Source organism: Diceros bicornis, unplaced genomic scaffold (assembly GCF_020826845.1).
Source record: "Diceros bicornis minor isolate mBicDic1 unplaced genomic scaffold, mDicBic1.mat.cur scaffold_396_ctg1, whole genome shotgun sequence".
Taxonomy (NCBI): Eukaryota; Metazoa; Chordata; class Mammalia; order Perissodactyla; family Rhinocerotidae; genus Diceros; species Diceros bicornis.
The window spans coordinates 1-7,429 of record NW_026691266.1 but is presented as its reverse complement, the minus strand read 5'-3'; the positions used below and the strand labels follow the sequence as shown (position 1 = coordinate 7,429).

At 38.1% G+C, this 7,429-nt stretch overlaps 1 pseudogene; it reads left to right on the top strand.

The window, feature by feature from the left end:
- The window catches only part of LOC131402958 (serine/threonine-protein phosphatase 4 regulatory subunit 2-like), a 51,255-nt pseudogene extending 44,039 nt beyond the window's left edge, over nucleotides 1-7,216 (top strand).
- The last annotated feature ends 213 nt before the right edge of the window (nucleotides 7,217-7,429 follow it).

The window sequence follows — 7,429 nt, the reverse complement described above, 5'->3', positions numbered from 1 at the left end:
CTATTAGAAATTCCTTATCCATCTTTAAAAGGAGCTTTCTGACTGGCTCCTGCTGCTCTAAAAGAAACTAAATGGTCTCAAAAACATAAGGCCAGTAGTGGTTTGTCCATCTTGAGTGACCTAAGCCCAACTTATTTTGGTTTGTTTAATAGGCCTTACTTGAAATTTTCTAGCAGGCTACTCTTTACATTAGCGTAGGGTAGTTAGACACCACAGAGCAGAAGCAAATGTGGCTGACCAAAATGCTTGCCTCCTGAAAATGTCTATCTAATGTACAGGAAGAGGAAAACTCAGGAGAGACAAAGTAGTAAGCTGAGATATAATCTGTTTTCTACACAGTTTTCCTTTTTTTTTTTTCTTCCATGTAGGGGCCTGCTCTCCTCACACCCCACACCTAGTGGGTTAGAGTACGCATTTGTTGAATTGTCTGTCTTCAAAACACAAGCTGGCAGGAAAGACAGGAATATTTTCCTAATCTAATACCACTAGAGCGGACTCCTCCTAGAATGGGTCCGCCTCTACTCCAGCCTCCTGCCTCCCTCACAGGGCACTTTGTGCTGTTGAGCTATCTTCTCCCACCAAATAGGGCCAGCACAAGATGGACACTTTTTTAACTCACTTCCTACCATGACCAAATACTTAGGACTAGATGAAATGGAAAAACTGAATCATCTTCTTACATGCAGTGATCAGTTTTCTACCTATAGTAGCAAAATACCTAGTCATGTACATACTGCATAGATTGTAGACTTGATAGTGGTTTTGATGCTTGGTATCCAGGAACCGCACAACTTCCTAAAATCGATGGACACATATATTACATATATCCACACAGCACCAACAGAAGCCATTTCCTAGGAGTAACCTAAAGTGCTTATTACCTTTTATTCACTTGTCCCTCACTTAGCACCTTTTAGGGGAGATTCAGGGACTATGAGGGTACGTGCATTCCAAGTCATATCTAACCCACTGATAGTTTTCAAATAGCCCACAAGGTTGTGCTTGACTACTCTGATCAGCCTCTTATCATAAATACACATTGTTTAAAGACACCAGAGAAGGAAATTAGATGGTTAACCGGCTTTAAGTAAATTTGTTCCAAATCATTAGTTCACAGTAGTATATGATTCTCATCTAGATCTAATTCTAAATAGATATGTCTTTTAGATAATGATCTGGATATTACAATCTAAGCACTATTTAAATAAATAAATGCAAAAAATGTATGTATGATTGTGTGTGTGTGTGTGCACGATAGAAAAAGATAAACACATTATATCAAATTTTATTTTATTTATTTATTTTTTTGCTGAGGAAGATTAGCCCTGAGCTAACATCTGTGCCCATCTTCCTCTATTTTGTATATGGGACACTGCCACAGCGTGCCTTGATGAGTGGTGAGTGGGTCTGCCCCCAGGACCCGAATCTGCAAAGCCCGGGCCGCCAAAGCAGAGTGCGCAAACTTAACCACTACCCAAATTTTGGATAAGTGGTGGCAATATGGAGACTTTCTTGGCTCATCTGTGTTTTCTTATTTTCTAATGAATATGTATATGTGTATGTGTATATATGTGTATGTATATACACACATATATGTATATATGCATAACTTTAAAATAAGAAATAGTGGTTATTATTTAAAATATAGTTAATATCACCATACTAATACAACAATATTTCCAGCAAACTTATCCATCTGCAGCACACACATGTGCATGTGTCTCTGTCAAAAACAAAAGTTACTGTAAAAAATCTCAAAAATTGATTAGTATAGTACCCTTAGAGCAATGTTTCCTGGCTTAATATTGAGAAAAAGAAAAACTAAGGTATTAAAGTAATCAATTTGTTAAACTGATTATCCCTGTCAGGAGAAAATAATAAATCAAAAAGATAAACATTCTGAGTCTGCACAGGACTGTGGTAGGGGGGATAAATAGTCTTACACACATCAAAAATGCATGGGATTCCTTACACCAAGATAAAATCCAGATGGATTGAGGAATCAAATATAAAAAACCCACAAATATCTCTAAGAAATTTAAGTGAACATTAATCAAGTCTTTGGATGAGGAAGAACTAAGGATTAAATCAATGGAAGATCAACAGATTTATGTTTGACTTCATAAAAATTTGAAATTTCTGTTTAAAAAATGCCACACTACAACAAACAAATAATGGGAGATTTTTCAGTAAAACTGAGTGAACGAGGACGATGCCTAGTATACTCTATAAATTAGTTAGAGTAGTATAAACTAATAACTCATTAACAATAATTGAAAAAGTACTCCCTCACCCTATAGATAAATGGGCCATAAATAAAAACGTCAATTCACAAAAGAGAAAATCCAACTGGCTGACAACCTACATAGACGAATATTTAGCCTCACCAATAAAGATGCCAAAACGACGACGAAATGCCATTTTCACCCATGAAATTAGCCCTTTCCTTTTTAATGAGAAAATCCAATGCTGGCAAATATGGCATGAAAATTAAACCTTTGATTTATTGCTGATACAATCCCTTGGATTTGGCAGTATATATTAAGAACTCTGAAAGTATTCATACTCTTTGACCAGTTAATTTCCCTCCTAGGAATCTACGCAGAAGAAGCTTTATGCCTTTGTTGCTGCGTTATTGATAATACTGACACTTAACATCCAACACTAAAGGTTAATTACAGCACTAATAAAATATCATGCAACCGTTAGAATACGCTTCTGCCCTTATTTTCTCAGCTGTTTTTTGTTATTGGCACCATCAAGTTGATTCCGACTCATAGGACTCTGTGTGCAGCAGAGCAGAACCCTCCCTGGTCAGGTCCTTCTTCCTAGTCTGTCTAGTCTGCAAGCTCCACTGCAACCTGTCCACCATGGGTGACCCCGCTGGTATTTGAAATACCAATGGCATAGCTTTCAGCACCACAGCAACACGTAGTCGCCACAGTATGACAACCAACAGACGACTGGTGTGACGTTCGCTGATGAGGAAACAAACCCAGGCCACAGAGGCGAGAGCGCCAGAATCTTATCCACTAGACCACCAAGGCTGGCTTTATTCTCTCAAAAAGTAACTATTTCACAGTGGTTAATTTATGTGCAGCCTTCTTTAGTATACCCACATTTAAGGATAGTCAGTATTTGCTTTTTTATGGGAAAATTAATATATCTGAGTGGTTAAGCTTCAGGGATTTAAAAAAATCTCCTTCATGTTTCTCTAAATAAACTGTTTAAAAAATGATCTTAAGGATTGGAGTTTTCTCCATGAGTCCATCCTTGACTCAATATGGAGATAATTTACTGCTGTGTTTTCTGACCTAAGTAGTTTACCTGAAGACTCCAAATACCTCTTATCTGAATTAGCTGAACAGAGACATAAAGCATCTAGACAAAAGTTCGACTCTGCCAAGAAACTACATTTTTGAGTCACAGTCTGTCACCAGATGCACAGTTTCTGTCCTCAAGCAGAATAAGGACTATTCAGTTGTACCAAGGCCAAAAACGAAAAGCTAAATAAGACTTTTAGGACTATAGGTAATCGATATCTCATTTTTCTAAATGGCTCGGCCTTTACATGGGCTTATTAAGTTTACAATTCCTGAAACTCTTCCTTGGGATGCAAAAGAGGAAAATGCTGTTTATTCTTTGAAAGGCTTTTTACAACAACATCCACCGTTGAGTTTCTAAATAAGCCAAACCCTTCTCTCTGTTTACAAAATATTAACTCAAATATTAACTAAACAAAAGAGTTCACACCAGAAGTCTATTGTCTACCTTAGCACATTCCTCGACGTGGAGGTGAAGGTACACCCTCCTTGCTTGCGTGTGGTGGCAGCAGTGGCCAAACTTGTTGACACTTCCACCATAGTGCTTGCTTCTCCTCTCCCACATCCACACGATTCTTGCTACTTCTAGGCAACACTTCTGGACACTTCTCTGTTAGCAAATTTACCACTTATGAAATCCTACTGTTTGCCCTGCATATTACTATTCAGTGTTGTTCAAAATATAACCGTGCAAGTTTATTCCCTCTTGAGAGTAAAGGAGAACCACATGACTGTTCAGCGTTCTCTCGGGAGTTAAGTATGCCCAGATCTGACTCTCGCACCCTTTAGTCAACCCTGATTTAAAATAGTTTGTAGATGGCTCTTATCTTGAGTTTGCTTGAGCCTGCAATCTGGCAAAAGATGAGAGTAAATATTAATATGTATAGTAGATGTGTTTTGGGGGTGGTTCTCAATTTACAGATTTTATGAAAACAGATGATTTATTATCTCCTCTTTGAATATGCTGACTAAAAATGCTAAAGGGATCCATGACTTATTAGAACTTTGTCAATATTCCAGAAGATAATAGTATAATAACTGATAGAAACCAGAAGTCTAGAGACCACTCCAGAAGCCACACATAATGTCCTTGCTTTGACATACACACTAAATTAAAGTTTTTGCTTTTTTTTTTAACAGCTAGTATTAAGTGTTGTTAAATTGATATTTATCATCACCAAATCTACAAAAGAAAATTGGCTCCGTTTAGACAAGTTATAATTAACTCACAGTTATCAGCTGAACCTACTGAAAAAGCAATATTGGCAATCAAGGGATGCTTTATCGGTAAAGATGGATTATGGCAATTTTGGGATGGCTGCCCAGAAGTGCCATGATCCATCCAATGGACCCTGGTCAAATTACTCCATAACTGTTCTCATTATGGACGAGGTTAAGTAGTTTCTACATTAAACAGTAATTTAGAAAATTATTCAAAATTGGCCAAGGGAGTGGTTGAATCGTGTCTTACATCGAAATAGCATAACCTGGGTAAGATATGCTTCAGGCCTCCTTCCTCAAGGCCTTTTTGGACATTTACAAATGGATTTTATGCAACTTTCCAAGTCACAAGGCTCTGAATATGTATTAGTTATTGTTTGTAAATGTTTTACATGTATAGAAATGTTTCCCTGCCTTAGAATAAGGTAGAATGATTTCATTAATGGTCCCAATTCTTCATCCCTCCCTGTATCCATCTTGTAGTGTCCTCTCACTCTAATATTGGGCTCCATCATCATGTGAGTTGATTTGGTCAACGGGATGACACAAAGCAGAGGCTTGCAAAGCCCTTATAAGATTCCACTCTAGCTCTTGCCTTTTGCCATCACCATGAGAACAGACCCAGGCAAGCCTAACGGAGGATGAAGACATGTGGAGCACATATGAGTTACCCCAGACACCCCGCTAAGGTCATTGTAGACCAGCTGATAAGCACATTTCAAGAAAAGAAAATTGAAGTTAATATCTCTCATTAATATATACAAAAATCCCTAAATAAAATATTAGCAAATAGGATCTAGTGATATATAAAAAGGATAATACATTAAGACCAAAAGGGGGTTACTCAGGAATAAAAAAGGTTGTTTTAACATTTGAAAGTCTCAATGGAATAAGAGAAAAACATTTTGATTATCTCAGTAGATGCAGAAAAAGTACCTGATATATTCAGCACCAATTGATGATTAAAAACTCTTAGCAAACTACAAATAAAATGGAAGTTTCTTAATCTGGTAAAGGACAGCTACAAAAAGCCTCTCGAAAACATCATTCTAACAGTGAAATAACTAAGTCTTTCTACCTAAGTTTGGGAACAAGGCAAGGCTGTCTACTCTTACCACTTCTATTCAACATTACAGTGGAGTCATAGACAACTCAATAAAGAAAGAAAAAGAAAAGGTATAAAAAGTGGAAAGAAAAGAGTAAATTACATGATTATGTATGTAAAAGTTCCCAAGGAATCTACAAATTAATTATTGAAATGAATACGTGAAGTTATGAAGGGTGCTGGATATACATACAAAAATCAGTTATATTCCCATGTATCAGCAGCAGACAATTAGAAAGTAAAAATTTAAAAATACCATTTAAAATAGCATCAAAATCCATCAAATAGGGATAAAACTAACAAAAGATGTGCAAAGCCTGTACAGTGAAAATGTTGCTAAAAGAAATTAAAGAAGAATCTAAATAAATGGAGAGATATATTATGTTTGTGGGTTGGAAGACTCAATATTTTTAGATGCTGATTCTCCTCCAAATTAAGCTATGTAGTCAATGTCATCCAAGCTAAAATACCAGCAGGGGGTGTGTGTGTGGAAATTAACAAGCTGATTCTGATATTTATATAGAAACTCAAAGGACCTAGGAAAGCCAAGATAGTGTTTTGTGTGTGTGTGTGTGTGTCTGTGAGAGGAAGATCAGCCCTGAGCTAACATCCGATGCCAATCTTCCTCTTTTTTCTGAGGCAGACTGGCCCTGGGCTAACACCCATGCCCACGTTCCTCTACTTTATAGGGGACGTCGCCACAGCATGGCTTGACAAGCGCTGCATCAGTGTGCACCCGGGATTCGAACCTCTGAACGCCGGGCCGCCAAAGTAGAGCGTGCGCACTTAACCACTAAACAACCGGGCCGGCCCAAGCCAAGACAGTTTTAAAGAAGTACAGGCTCTTCTGGGTTGGTGAGCAGGTGGAAATGCTGGGAGAAAGGTGAGTCTGGAGAGAGCTTGGAAGCTTTGTGCCCCTTCCCCCATACGTTGCCCTAGGCATCTCTTCCATCTGGCTGGTCCTGAGTTGTATCCTTTGCTAACAAAGCGGAAATCTAATCATCAGGTGAATAAACATCAAATGAAGATGCTGTGGAAACATCAGGTGAAAAGACTCAAGTTGGACAAAGAAGGTGAAGTCGGAGAGATGGCCAAACAACTTCTAGTGAAATCTCTTCAGTTACGGTAGAAGAAACAGAAGAATCATCATCATCTAAGAATAAAGACAAAGCAAGTGGTTGTATCAGGCAGCACTGTACAGAAGAGGACAAAGAGGAAGAAGAGTCTCTAATGACATCAACAGACTTGATCCCAGAAAGAAAAAAAATCAAGAAAAAGAATCTGACGACGCCTTAACTGTGAACGAAGAGACTTCTGAGGAAAAGACTCAAATGGAGGAATCTCGTCTGTCTCAAGCTGAGAAAGATTTGCCTTCCAAAGGAAGTGAAACTATAAGGCCCTGTAAGTAGTGATTCTCTCTGCCATGAAACAGAATAATTAGTAGGATCCAATACCAGTCGAACTGGAGAGATTCTCTCAGAATCATCCATAGAAAATGAGGATGAGCCACAGAAGTCACAGAGGAACTGATAGAACAGATTATTTAGAAACATTCAGCTGCAGTATTTGACATACTTCTGAGGAAAAGACTCAAATGGAGGAATCTCGTCTGTCTCAAGCTGAGAAAGATTTGCCTTCCAAAGGAAGTGAAACTATAAGGCCCTGTAAGTAGTGAAACAGAATAATTAGTAGGATCCAATACCAGTCGAACTGGAGAGATTCTCTCAGAATCATCCATAGAAAAGGAGGATGAGCCACAGAAGTCACTGAGGAACCGATA